The following is a 15180-nucleotide window of genomic DNA, read 5'->3' on the forward strand; positions in this document are numbered from 1 at the left end:
TAAGAGGAGGAAGCTCAAATTTCAGCCCAAGGGAAAATTCTGGAATGGTCAAGGTCTTCTAGAAGTGGAATTCAGTGCCTTAGTAGATAATGAGTTCCCCTTCACTCAAGGTTTCCAAGAGGAAGTGAGAGGCCTGCTTGTTGGAAATAGTGTAATTGATAGTTCTTATTCAGGTACAGGCTGGAGAAAATGTTCTTTGAGATCCTTTCCAACTCTGATTTTTTTTTTCTGGTTGTCTGAAACTCCTGAATCTTTTCCTTAGTTGTGTTATTTTATAGGGAGCTTCATTAGACTTTCTAGGCAGGGCTCATTGGCATGGTTAAGGTGGGGAGAGTGAAGGGAAGTGTAACTCCGTGGCAGAAAGATGGAATTCAGTTCAGGGCTCTTTCCTGCCTTCTTCCTTCCCTTCAGCTCCCCCTGTTGGGTAGCAGAACCTATTTAGGAAGAAAAGTTCCCAGCTTGTTAGTGAAGCTCTCTTAGTGATCACCCAGTCAAACCATTCATTTTACATATGGGAAGCTAAGGACTGAGGGAAAACATTGGCTAAAATGTCATGGGTGACCTGAACATGCCCCAAGATACCTGCTTAAAGAGCTTCTATTTTCCAGGTAAAGTAAGCAGGGTCAGCCTCAGCAAAAGTGTGAAGGGTAACTCCTATTTCTCTAACACTGTAAGGACCACACAGTGTAGTCCTTTACAGTCCTGTGAAACAAGGAGTCCAAGCATCTTTATTCTTTCTTTCTTTTTTAATAGATGAGGAAATTATGGCTTGGAGAGGTCAAGAGACTTAGATTTAGATGACATCCCTACGCCCTCACCAGCTCTGACATTTTTGGTGTTCTTTGACTTGATCATAGTCATACAACATTCTTTTTCTCTTCTTGAGTATCCTTATCATCAGAATTGGGTTTTTTAAATAACAGGATTCTTCCCTCTCCCCATTTTTCTAGTATACATCTTGACTTTTGACTTTATGTTAGAATTGAGCTCTGCATGTTTCTGAAGGGACTTTTTGGACGATGCTTGTGTTCTCTAGGATCCTTCTGTTTCTTTCTTAGGGTATTGAATTTTGTGTTATTCCAGGATGTCAGGGACAGCTCAGTCTGGCGACTTGCTAGCTTTTTTGTGCTCAAAATCCCATTGCTGCTCTTCTAGTCTGAGTTCTGCAAGTTCTGGACCTGAGCATCATACCTATGGACTTGCCCCTGGTTGGAGTTCCAGTAAATTGCTTTTGGCTTCAGCCACTATTGGCCAGCTGGATAGCCCTGCAGATTCAGAATGACAGCACTGTAGTTTTCATTTTGGTCTGGGATTTTGTCCTAGTTATTCCACTGTAGCCTTCAGCCTAGGTTGAAGGCTAGAACTGAGACCATTTTCTGCTCTCTTTTAAAAAAAATTAACCTCTCATTCTGCATTCTAAATCTATTCTTTTTTTCTCAATGTAACTTTCGTTCCTATACCACTTGTTCTTCTCTGGCATCACTTCCTTCTTTTCAAAGTCTTGACAAGTACAGCTAAACATTATTACCATATACATTAACACATATACATTACTATACATTTGATTACCAATTCTACTTTGCCAAACTCCCAACCCTATGTTACCCACATCATTTACTATAATTATTCTTACTTAGGAACTTAAGAATTCTGAAGAAGAATTTTACCAAGTGGGTTCACTAGAAACTTTTTATCTAACCTCAGTTGGGTCCTTACTGTAATTCTTTTATTTCTCCCTGATTGATGATCATTTCTTCAGCAGCTACTCCAAACCCTTTTTTCTCTCTTCAGATCTATACCACTTCTCTCCCCTATCTCTCAATGGAGGGCTGTGCCTTATATTTTACTGAGGCCATATTCCTCCAGCCCTCAAAATCTCAAAACTCCTCTTCATTATCCTTTGTTCTGTCCTTGTTTACTATGATGTAGGTGATGCTCCTAGTTTTTGTTGAAGAGGTGTGCTTTCTCCTAGGCATAGCACCCATTTGAGCTTTTGATCTCATCCCCACTTTTCTTATATAGGAGTTCACCCCTTGATTCCCTTTATTTCTCTTACCTTCAGTCTCTCCATATCCGCTGGCTCCTTCCCTGATACCTATAAACATCAGATCTCCCTTATCCTTATAAAATCTTCACATGACCCTGCTATTCTCTAACACTATTGTCCTATATCTCTTCTTCCCTTCACAACCAGACTTCTAGGAAAGGCTGTCTGTACTCATTGCCTTCTCATTTCCTTGCAATCTGGCTTCTACCCTTCTGCTGAAAATATTCTTTCTATGGTTACCAAGAATTTTATTTAAAAAACTTTTTTACTGATGCCATTGTTTTTTTTTTTAATACCACAGTAATTTCTTGATATACTATTACCTCTTCTATCCACCCCACAAAAATAATTCAAATTAGGAAGACAGTTAATGTAATTATATTAGAACACTGGGCCTAGAGACAAGAAGACATGAGTTCAAATCTTTCCTTAGACATTTAACCCGTTGTGTGATCCTGGGCAAATCACAACCTCTGCTTGTCTCAGTTTCCTCATCTGTAAGATGGGGATAAAAATAGCTCCTACCTTCCAGGGTTGTGTAAAGTGCTTAGCACAGTGCTTGGTACATAGTAAGCATATATGCTATTATTCTTCTTATTAATAAAATAATGCAAAAAATCTTTGACAAGGCATCTTTATTTAGTATTTAGTAATACTAAATATTAAAAATGATAGTATGGTGATCATGGTTGTTCAGCTTCATCAAGTTTACCCTCTCCTTACTATGGATACTTTCCCCAGATGAGTTTCTCAAGATTAAATGCTCTTCTACTCTGGGAAGCAGTAAAAAGGAATCTAATGTTCTTTATCTTTTTGTTAGCTACAAGTCCCCAGCCAGAGATAATGCCTCTGGCAAAACACCTCAGTATTAGATCTTTCTCTTTATCTCCTCTCTGGGGATGTTTCTCTCAGAATTGCTTCCTACTAACTGTACTTCTAATAAATACCCTTCACTCTTTTTTTTTGGGGGGGGGAATTCCTCAACTTAATTTTTATTTTTTAAACAACAATCTATTCAGGCAATTCTAGTCACTCAGTACCATCAATTTTCCTTCCTATGAGATGAAACCAAAGACCTCTGCCTCACACTGGCCCCCTGGACCACGGTGAACATGAGTGAAATAATACTGGTCAAGTGGGTTGAACTCTAGAGTTCAAAGTCCACTAATCTGTGTCTCTTGAAAAATCTCCACCCTCTCACCCCAATTTCTTTTTAGCAGCTAACACAGAAATCAGAGAATGAGGAGGTGTTGGGAAGGATTAAAACATTCAAGAATCAGCAGCACAATATGACTGCTCCATCTTCTGCCTCCATCATCTTCAACTCACTTCGAAGGTCCCTCCATCTCCAGATGCTTCCATGATACCCTTCACTCTTAATATAGAAACATTTATATAGCATAGTGTTTGGCACATAGTAGGCACTTTTTAAATGCTTATTGACAGACCGACAAAGTAAACATTTAAAACAAAGGTAAACAAACTTCTCCTATATGCCCAGAAGAAAAGGCTTCAGGTTCCCATGAAGAAGCTCAAGGGGAAAAAGGAGATAAAGGGTTATCTTCTTGGTCATCTGTAGTTGAGGTGGGAAGTGGGTTTCAGTAATAACAATTCTGTCATGACACAGTGAATGTCAGAGTGGCCCAAGTAGCCTCTCTTTGTCTCTCTGACTCTGTCTCTGAGTGCTGATCCCTTTATTTGTGGTAGTTGCCTCTGTCTACACTTCTAGTCTCTCAGCTCCATGTGACTTCTTGTAGATTTCTTGTCTCCATTTCCATGCTCTGTTTCTTGGATTCAGTGAAATGATTTTTAAAGGTTATCTATATTGCTTCTTTTTCTAATTCCTTAAAAGTATTACTATGTCATAAGAGATCACGTTTTAAGATCACCACATCTTTTACAGTTAAACATCTCTGCCCCTTTCCATGATTACATCCTCAGCTTTTAAGGACAACTCCCTTACCCTAAAAAAAACTCCAAAACGTATAGGTATAAAAGTATATTTTTTAAAAATGCGATTTGGGGGGCAGCTAGGTGGCGCAGTGGATGAAGCACTGGCCCTAGATTCAGGAGAACCTGAGTTTAAATCCAGCCTCAAAAACTTGACACTTACTAGCTGTGTGACCCTGGGCAAGTCACTTAAACCCTCATTGCCCTGCCCCCCCCCACTAAAAGGTGATTTAAAAATATCTAAACCCCAAAGCTAGCATTATATGCATAATACCGGAGAAAGGTAAGGATGCTCCCTTTTCCTCCCATTATTTGATATAGTTCTAGATATGCTAACAATAGTAAAAAGACAAGAGAAAAATTAAAAATATAAATAAGGAGGAGACAAAACTATACCTCTGCAAATACCATGGTTGTTTACTCAGAAAATTCTCAGTGATCAGCTAAGAAAGTAAAACAATAGCTTCAGTAAAGTTGTAGACACCAAAATAACCTCTCCCCTGACTCCATAAAAAATGACATTGCTAACAAAATCTGGGAGGCAATCATAGAAAGGGAAGTCTAATCAAAATGCATATAATAACCTAAGAGTCATTTTACCAAAGCACTCTTAGTGCCTGCATAGACACAACTTTTAAGAACTGCTCCTTAAAGAAATAAAGAACAATCAGAATAACTGGAGCGATATTCAATGCTTGTGACTGGGCTATGCCAATATAATAAAAATAACTACTAAAATTAGTTTACAGATTTAGTGCTCTCCCACTTAAACTATTAAAGGGATATTTTGTAGAGCCTTACAAAATTATAACAAAACTCATTTGGAGGGGAAGAAAAAGATCTGGAATATCAAGGGAAATAATGAAAAAATATAGGAATGAAAGAAGAATAGCATTCCCAGATCTCAAACTATATTATTATTATTATTATTTTGGTGTGCCAATGAGGGTTAAGTGACTTGCCCAGTATCACACAGCTAGTGTCAAGTGTCTGAGGCTGGATTTGAACTCAGGTCCTCCTGAATCCAGGGCCAGTGCTTTATCCACTACGCCACCTAGCTGCCCCTCAAACTATATTAAAAAGCAATAATCATCAAAATCATTTGATACTTAAAAATTAAAGAAAATAAAGTAGATCATTGGAACAGACTAGAAAGAAAGAATAAAAAATAATTGAATGTAATAACATAGCATTCAATAAAGCTGAAAATGAATTACTTACAAAAGAACTTATTTGACAATAATTGCTGGGCAACTGGAAAGCAATAAGACAGAAATTAGGTTTAGACCAACATGTTACACCATATACTATAATAAATTCTACATGAATACATGAACTGAATATTAAAGATCATGCCTTAAAAAATTAGAAGATAATCAGATTCTCCATAGTCTTTCCTAACTATGGAGAGAGGGTGAATTCTTCAAACAAGAGACAGAGGCAATTACAAAAAAATACTTAATTATGCTTATCTGAAATTAAAAAGTTATTGTTTTGGGGGGGGGCAGTTAGGTGGTGCAGTGGATAAAGCACTGGGCCTGGATTCAGGAAGACCTGAGTTCAAATCTGGCCTTAGACACTTCCTAGTTGTGTAACTCTGGGCAAATCACTTAACCCCCATTGCCCTGCAAATAAATAAATAAATGAATGAATAAATGAATAAAGCTATTTTTTGAACAAAATACAACTAGAATAAGAAGGGAAATATTCAATTTGAAAAAAGTTTTATCAGATGTGTCTGTTAAAGGTCTGATATATAAGATAGTAGCTAGCATTTATATAACACTTTAAGTTTTGCAAAGTACACATATATATACATACAAATGTGATTTTATATATATGTATAATCTAATTTGATGCTTACAACAACCCTCAGAGGTAGATGTTATTATTATCATCCCCATTTTATAAATAAGGAAACTAAGGCAGGCAGAGGTAAAGTGACTTGCTCAAGGTAATACAATTGGGAAGTATCTGAGGCCAAATTTAAACTCAGGTTTTCCTGACTACCAGCCCAGTGCTCAATCCACTGTACCACCTCGCCACCTCTATAAACACCTATTGGAAATTAAGGACCAAAGGCCATTCTTCAGTAGGTAGAATGTCAAAAGATATGAACAAACAGTTCTTAAAATAATTACAAACTATTAACAATAATAGGAAAGTCTATTTCAAATTACTAATGAGAAATACAAATAAAACAAATCTTAGTTTTTACCTTATCCTGATCAAACTGACAAAGATGACAAAAGAAAATAATTATCAATCTTCAAGGGGCTACAGAAAGTCAGACACAGTAGGGCCATATTGCTGGATCTGCAAATTTGGCCAAACCTTCTAGAAAGCAATTTTGCATTAGGCAAAAAAAAGTGACCAAAGTGTACATGGCCTTTGATCCAGAGATTCCACTCCTAGGCATATATCTTCTTCCCCTTTTTTTTACCTGCTCCAGAAGTCAGTTACAAAATTGATGGGCCCAAATGCACCAAAATCTTTGCAGCAACACTTTTTGTGGTACCAAAGAAATGGAAACAAATTAGATGCACATTTATTGGGGAATAGCTAAATATATGTAGTAAGTGAATTTAACTGTGCTGTAAGATGATGAATATAATTAATACAGAGAAGTATGGGAAGACTAATTTGAAGCAAAGTGAAGTGAGTAGAACCAGAAAAACAATATGCACAATCACTACAGCAATGTAAATGAAAAGAACAACAATAAAATTAACTTCAAAGTTATAATGATCATCCTTGGTCCCAAGGAAGAGATATAAAAAATACCTTCCTTTCTAAGAGACCATGGATGTAAACACTGACTATAATATCTGATTTTTTTTTTGATATGTTGGTTAGTGTGGCTAATTTTTTCCCTTTTGTAAAAAACATTCTGTATTATAAAGGATGGCTTTCTGGAAGGGGTAGAGAAAAAGATACAGTGGGGAAATGTAGGTGATATAAAAAGAGAAGACAGTATAAATTTTAAATAATGTTAAAACTGAAAAAATTATTTTAAATATATGTAAAATGATACTTCCATAAAGCTTTATTGATATTTTTCTTTAAACCATAGTTTGGTCATATTGACACTTTACCACCAACTCTAACATAGTGAGCTTTCCCTTATAATGAAGGAAAACCAACCTATACCACAAACTGGTCTGAAAATGTCTGCAACATTCCACACCTATGATGCTCATTTCCTTAGTCAATCAATTGACAAATAAATTAAACTACTATGTGTCAGGAACTATGTTAGGCAATGGGGATTCAAATACAATGAAAAAAAAAACATTTCTAGTCGAAACTGGGCATTATGAGCATTATGTATTATGTATTATGAGTAGTCTGCAGATATTTGGCTTCTTTCATTTCTTAATCTTGAATAATATTTTCTTTTAAAATATATAGATGGGGGCAGCTAGGTGGCACAGTGGATAAAGCACTGGCCCTGGAGTCAGGAGTACCTGAGTTCAAATCCGGCCTCAGATACTTAACACACACTTACTAGCTGTGTGACCCTGGGCAAGTCACTTAACCCCAATTGCCTCACTTAAAAAAAGAAAAACTAAAAATATATATATATATATATAGATGACTTTTATCTTTACATCAATCATTTCAACCTTCCCATAAAAATGAACCCTCCTCTGTGACAAAGTATTATAACTCCACAGTGCACTAGTTCATGCAAGTCTTATCATATTTTTTTGATTTTTCTCATATTTGTTACTCACAGTAAGATTTCATAATTTGTCCAGTTATTCTCCAACCAGTATTTTGCTACAGCAAAGAAAACTGCTATGAAAATTCTGACATCTTTAGGATCTTTCTTTTAGCCTTGTGTTCCTTGTTGTATATACCCAGCACTGGGGTTTCTGGTTCAAAGGGTATGAACAGTTGAATCACTTTTCTTGCATAATTCCAAACTGATTTCTAGAATATTTGGACAATTCACACTTCCACCAACAGCTTATTAGGGTTATTTTCTGGCAACCCTTTCAACACTATTTCTGTCTCTTAACATATTTGCTAGTTTGCTGGGTGTGAGGTCTTTAATTTTTTTCGTTGTTCTTATTATTAAGTTATTCAGAGAAATCTTCCATATGATTACTGCTGGCTAGCAACTCTTTGAAGACTGTTCATGTCCTTTCATGCTTATGTAATGGAAAAATGAGCTTAATTGCTAAGTGCTTTAGTATAGTGCCTGGCACATAGTAGGCACTTAATAAATGCTTACTGACTCACTGATTAAATGGCCTTTTCTGGGGCCTCAGAAACTTAAGTAGAGGGAGAAAAAGATATGAAAGTCCCAGGAAATGTTGGCAGGGGAAGGGGTTGAGAGCAAGGCTGTAGGCCAGGTGCCAAAATCATGGAGAAAGTCAGAGAATGGCTAAGAGGTGCCTGGTGCCTGGAAGTGGGTTCAGGAGTGCCTGGTAAAGTAGCACGACCCCGAATTTCCAGGGCGACGTGGATCTACTGTCTACTCTAGCCTGCTTGCTCTGTTCAGGAGGTCTTGAGCTCTGCCCTCAACTCGAGGCTGAGCACATGGGGGGAAGGGCGGGACGAGACTGGGGAAGGGGGCGGGGTCCGGGGTTCGGCTAGAGCCGGCTCCCTCTAACCCCTCCCCTTGGGGAGGTGGAGCCTGGTTAGCATATTATGCGAGGTGGTTGTGGCGCTGGGAGGGACAGGTCAACGGGCGGAGCAGCCACCGAGAGAGGAGTCCTCCTAGTTCCTAGAGCGGGCCCGGAAGTGCCCCGGAAATCAGGCGAGATTGCTCCTTCCGTGAGGTTTACTGGCGGGTCGTAGTGCTAGGCCCATGTTACCCCTCTGCAGGTCCACTCTAAGGGCCATTCCCGGTGTGGGCCGCCCTCTTGGGCCGCTGCCAAGGGTGAGTTTTGTTCGGGAGGGGGTAAAGGGATTAGTGAGGCGCCGTGTGCCCGGGAAGGAGCCCGAGCTGGAGCCTGGAGACCCTGATGAGGCAGAGCCCTCCCCCTCTGCGGGCTTCAGTTACCTCCTGTTCATTCCAAGAAGTGCCTGCGCACTTGTCAGACCCTGTGCTAGGCACTGTGAGGTTATAGACACAGAAATACTCCTATTACCCGGGAAAACCCGTGAACACAGAGAAGCAAACAAAGCAGTTTACGAGAAAACACAAAAAAAATCACGACGGGCTTCCTGTTGGAGGCGGCACTCGAGCAAAGTCTTGAAGGAAGCTGAGGATCTAAGGCGGCACGGGGGTCCTCCAGTGCAAAGGCATTTATGCAGTCAATTTAGTATTGGCCAAATGTCAATTAGCATTTAATTAGTAATTTAGCATTTATTAGGGCAAAAACTAGTTCCTGATCTCAAGGAGTTCACAGTCTAATGGAGGAGACAACAGGCAAACCACCTTGTATAATAAATCAAGATAAATACAGAACAGAAGCAAGAGATAGAAGTCTTGTACAAGGAGCAGAAGGTTGGCTAGTTTGACAGGTAGAGCTCTTGATGGGAAATAGATAAAATTATCTCGGAAAGATAAGCTGGAGGTTTTAAATGTCAAATAGAAGAATTTGTATTATGTTTTATTCTTGAGGCAGTAGGGAGCCACTGACAAGGTCAGTTCTGTGCTTTGGAAATACCTATTTGGCAGCTTTGTGGAGGATGGATTGGAGAGAGGAGAGATTTAAGGCAGGGAGACCAATCAAGCTCTTATGATAGTCCGGAGGAGAAGTGGTGAGAATCTGAACTAGTTCAGAAGTTGTGTGAGTGGCGAGAAGGGGATGGTTTAGAGAAGTATGAAGGAAAAATAGAGAAGACTCCTCCAATTGGAGATGAGGGAAGAATAGGGAGAGATGAGAGAAGCAGAGATGATTCCAGGGTTGTGAGCCTGGGTGATTGGAAGAATGGTGGTATCTTCAGAAAACAAAAACAAAAACGATGTTAGGACTGAGAAGAGTTTGGGGGTAAAGGTAATCTGTTTTGGACTTGTTGAATTTGAGTTGTCTATGTCACATGCATTTAGAGATTTCCAATAGGCAGTTGGTGATGCAGGACTGGATCTCAGGAGGGAGATTAGTGCTAGATATATAGATCTGGGAATCATCTGCATAGAAATGATAGTTTAACCCATTGTAGCTCAAAAGAGAGTAGACAGAAAAAGGCCCAGGTCTAGGAAAGTCCACATATGGGAGAAAAGAAGGAACATTTGGAAGATGATTTAGGGCTGAAAGGGATCTTAGAGATTGTCTAATCCAACTTCCCTTAGTTTAAAGATGAGGAAACTAAAGGGCAAGCTTTGTATAGTGGAAAGAGTGCTGGGTTTGTAGTCAGAGACCCTAAGACCTATTTCTGCCACCTATTACTTGTGTGACCTTAGACAAGTTACTTAACATCCTTGGACTTTAATTTCCTTGTTTATTGAATGAGGGGTTGGACTAGGTTATTTCTTATGTTCCTTCCAGCTCTAAATTTATAATCCTATTATAGAACCCTCTTGGGGCAGCCTCCCTAACTTGTATTGGGTTGGGTCCTCAGAAGGTTGCTGCTGTCTTGGGTACAAAGGTTCTGCACTCTCATTCATGAACCTCCACCAGTATGCTTCCCATTAAGCATCAGTTATAGGTATAGGCTAAGCATAGGCATTTACTGTTATTTTAAACTAACAACACCTACAAACATTCCCTCCATTGACTTGGGGTACACTCTCCTACAAATCCACACAGAGCACCCATGGGGAGAGTGCTTCCACATTTATATAGTACAGTGGTAGTAGAGTGTACATGTAGAATACAGGTGTAGCAAAGGCAGTTCACTCATGGGACTTGAGGTCCTGGATGTCCTTTATAGAGCTCCCCTTGGGTGCAATGTCTCTGCCTGGAAGGCAGGTTCCCTGTATCTGCTCCTTTTCATAGATGGCTGAGTGCTGTGACTGATGTCCCATTCCTAGGAACTGCTTTCTCCTTGATGGGACTGCCTTTCTTTATCTGTTTCTCTTTATAGTATGCTTTTGCTCTTTCAGTTGTACCTTGAGCTCTTGAACTGATGGACTTTTTTTTTTAAATGACTTATTGCCTTTATTCTGCTGATGCCCCAGCTGGGCCACCCCCAAGCTGGGCCCAAGCTCTCCCATGTTCACACATGCACCTGCCCGGTGCGCTAGCATGCATAGCAGACATCCAGACATCTATTCTCTGGCTCTGTGAGTCTCGAAGGGGCAGGGGGAGCTGCTCCTCAGCTGGCCCCCTCCCCATTTTGGAAGCCAGCTTCAGCACCAACCAGGCTGAGGAGGGGGGCTGGGAGGTAGAGCTGATGGACTTTTAAACTGCTGGAAAAATCACTGCTAGCCACCATGGCCTATGGAGTGAGGAGGACAGAGACATCCCTCTTTCTACCCTTCAAGGATCTCCTCTATAAAACACTTAGGAATTTACACTCCCTAAAATTGAACTTTAGTCCTTAAGGTTTAGTTGCAAAGGCTTGAATAATATTTGCACCTCCAATAAGATTGGTCTCTTTAATTCTTTCAGGGTATTTACATATCATAACAGAATCAAGGGGAGATTCATCTTTATAGTTAATTTAACACCTTGTTAAAACTTTGTGATTACATTCATGGCACTTTGAACTGGGGCTTGTTAAAGATCGATTCCCCTATACCATCAAAGGAAATTGAGGAGTACAGGTAGGAGTAGAACCAGAAGAAAAGAAGTATCACAGAAATCTAGGGAGGAGAGAATATCAGGAAGAGGAGATGGTCAGCAGTTCTCTGACATCATTTATTTTACTCAAACAGATACTACTAGTACAAGTACTGTAAGGCAAGAAGATACAAAATTTTGAAATTTAAAAAGGCCTTCTGCAGTCTATATATTGGTTGGTTTTGCTGGATTTTTTCTTTTTTCAATATTTTGTGGTATAATCTTTGGTAAATTCATTCCCCTTTCTGGGCTTCAGGTTCCCAACTTGTAAAATAAAGGGGTTGGATTCTGAGGTCTTTTGCAGCTATGAAGTTCTGCAATTTTTGGAGTTGGCTTCCATTAGTAGGATGTTGAATTTGGATTATTGAATGTCTGAGCTGAATGGGAACTTGGGGATCAGGTAATCCAAACTTTCTTCAACCTAAAACTTTTCTGCAGCTTCTTCATTGAGTAGCAATCTAGCCTCTGCTTAAAAACCTCTAGTAGTAGATCCTCTACTTCCCAAAGCACTACCTTCCAGTTTGAGGCATCCTTAATTGTTAGGAGGTTTTTCCTTGTATCTAACTAAAATCTGCTGTGATATCTAAAGCACCTATAGCCTTTCAGAGATCCATAATGCTCATCTAGAACAGGTTGTCTTTGCTCTAGAAACTGGATATACCCCATCTTCCTGACACTTCACTTCTGCTCTTTTCTAAAAACTTCCCATATTCATATTCCCTATTGGCTTTGGCCAGAGATTTATAACCACCGAACTCTGGAAGCTTGGGGTGATGAGTTCAACAAATTTTTATTATGCAGGTACTATTTGTTTGTTTGTTTGTTTGTTTTGCAAGGCAGTGAGGGCTAAGTGACTTACCCAGGGTCACACAGCTAGTAAGTGTCAAGTGTCTGAGGTCAGATTTGAACTCGGGTCCTCCTGAACCCAGGGCTGTTGATTTATCCACTGCGCCACCTACCTGCCCCTGCAGGTACTATTTGTAACACATTGTTTAGGATCTGGGAATACAAAGGCAAAAGCAAAACATACCTTGTCCTCAAGGAGTTTACATTTAAAAGGATGATATAGCCTGTTGTTGTTCTTCTCAAAGAGGCCCATACATAGGGGTGATGTCATGACTTGCAGTGAATTGGATTTAAGTGAGGGAGCACTGAGCAAGGTCACCAACCTCACACCTTCCTCCAGAGCCATATGGGTCCAGTGGCAAGATATATATCAGGACGACTGGAGATGGCCCCAGATGTTTAAGGCAATTGGGGTTGTGACTTGCCTAGGGTCACAGAACTAGTAAGTGTCTGAGGTAAGATTTGAACTCAGGTCCTCCTGACTCCAGGGTCCATGCTCTATCCACTGTACCACCTAGCTGCCCCTGATATAGCCTGTACAAAGAAAGTAAATAGAAGAGGGTTTGAAGAGATGGAGAATACAGCTCAGGTATACTGAGTGGGGTATTGGTGGTCAGAAAAGGCTTTATATAAGGCACCTGATCTAAGCCATAAAATTAATCTAAGGATCCTAAAAGATTGAGGTTTGGAGGGAGGTTTGAGGGGACAGTCTGTGCAAAGATGGATTTGGGAGATGGACTGTTGAACTTTCAAAGTTTAACTGGAATATTGAATGGCCATAGGAATAATTTAAAATAAGGCTGTAAATGTAGGTTGGAACCAGATGTAGCTTGATTTATATCCTAAAGGCAATAGGGAACCACTTGAAGATTTCTGAACAGGAGAGAAATATGGAATGATCTGTATTTTCAGAATGTTAATCAGCAAATAAATGGAGGATGGATCTCCCCTTGAATTTATCCTCCAAAGATCTGACAAATCGGTATTCCTAAATTACAGACCTGACCTTGTCACCCCCCTGATGAGTGAGCTCAAGTGACTCTGAATCTTTCATGATGCCTAGCACAGTTCTTTGGACACACTAGGTGGTTAATAATTATTTGTTGAATGGAATAATGCAAAACAGTGATCTGAGCATCCAGAGTATAGAGAAGTGACCTTCAGCTAAGAGGGAAGGCTTCATGGAAGAAGTGATACTATCAGGTCTAAAAGGACAGATTGAATTTGAACAGATTATATATGTGGTAGGAGAGATTCATGTAAACAAAGGTTTGTTGAATAAATGCAATCAAGGGAAATGCTATTCTATAACCTCTCAGGTGTTGGTAAGGGTTTCAAGGAGCCCCAGATATTGCTGCCTTTAGGGTTTTTACCTAGTACTGATAACCTCTTCCTTATCACCAATAAATATTAATTATGCTTTCTATGCAAGACTGTCTAATTGCATGAGACATTGAGATGTATAAGATCTAATCTATGTTTTCAGAGAGGTAGTATTTTTTGTTTTGGGGACAGGACATGTACATGGTATAGTAATGGTACAAAACAATTTGTAGTTAGGACTAACTGGGTGGTATAGATAGTATTGTGAGATTTTAGGTGGGGGAGATCACTGTGGTTAAACATGGCCTTGTTCTGTTCAATATTTTTATTAGTGACGTTGATGAAGACCCAGATGGCATGCTTATTCTATTTGTAGGTGACACAGAACTGGGAAGGATAGCCAACAGACTCAGGAGCCAGCATTTTAAAAAAATCTTCATGGTCTGTAATGATGGAATGATTTATTAAGATATATAATTAATAGGGGTAAAATATAAAGTCCTGTATGTAGGTGAAAAAATTTAATTATACAAGCATAGGATACAGGGACTCCTTATCTTGATGGGCCATGTAAAAAGGCCTCAGTCTTAGAGTTTGATCTTAATCAGCATTGAGATATGGCTGGGAGGTTGGGAGTTTCCGACACTGGGAGTAGTTGAGTCTAGGCTTGATAGGGTCCATTTGGAAGAAAGTCTGTGGAAGGGGTACATGCTTTGGGAGGAAGGTTCCCCTATATGAACCTTGAAGATCCTTCTGATTCTGAGTCTGTGGATCACAAATATAACCCAGGAACTGAGTCATTTTCTGGTTAGACACATACTTTTTGAGGGTGACATAGAACTGGTGTTTCTGTAGTTTCTGGAGAGCAGTTTGCACATACTAAGTGTCCTCTGCTCAGATCAACAAGAAAATCCAGATGCTCTCCAGGGATAGGTTCACAAAAAGAACAATAGATTTCACAGGTATGAAGGCCAGAGGTTGATACATGATTAGAGATGGCCATGTCTTCTAAATGCAGTTTTCCTATCTTACCTTCACATATTCATATTGGGTTATAAATCCCACCCTCCTGCAAGATCCATTGTGAGAAATGCAGACCCCAGGTAGATGTTTTACAAACTCCTGGATGAGAGAAGGAATATTGACATCAGTATACTTTTTAGTAGTAATTTAGCCCTAGTCCTAGTGAAAAACAAAGGAATGTAGTCCCTTAAACTCTTTCACAGTCCAGAAATGGGTAACATTACTGTAAGTTGTAGAGAACCAAATAAACTCATTGCATATTCTTCAAGGGTGCTGTTCTAGACCTCAGGTTGTATCGCCGAGATAAGG

This window comes from Dromiciops gliroides, chromosome 1, assembly GCF_019393635.1.
Source record: "Dromiciops gliroides isolate mDroGli1 chromosome 1, mDroGli1.pri, whole genome shotgun sequence".
In the NCBI taxonomy this organism is placed as follows: Eukaryota; Metazoa; Chordata; class Mammalia; order Microbiotheria; family Microbiotheriidae; genus Dromiciops; species Dromiciops gliroides.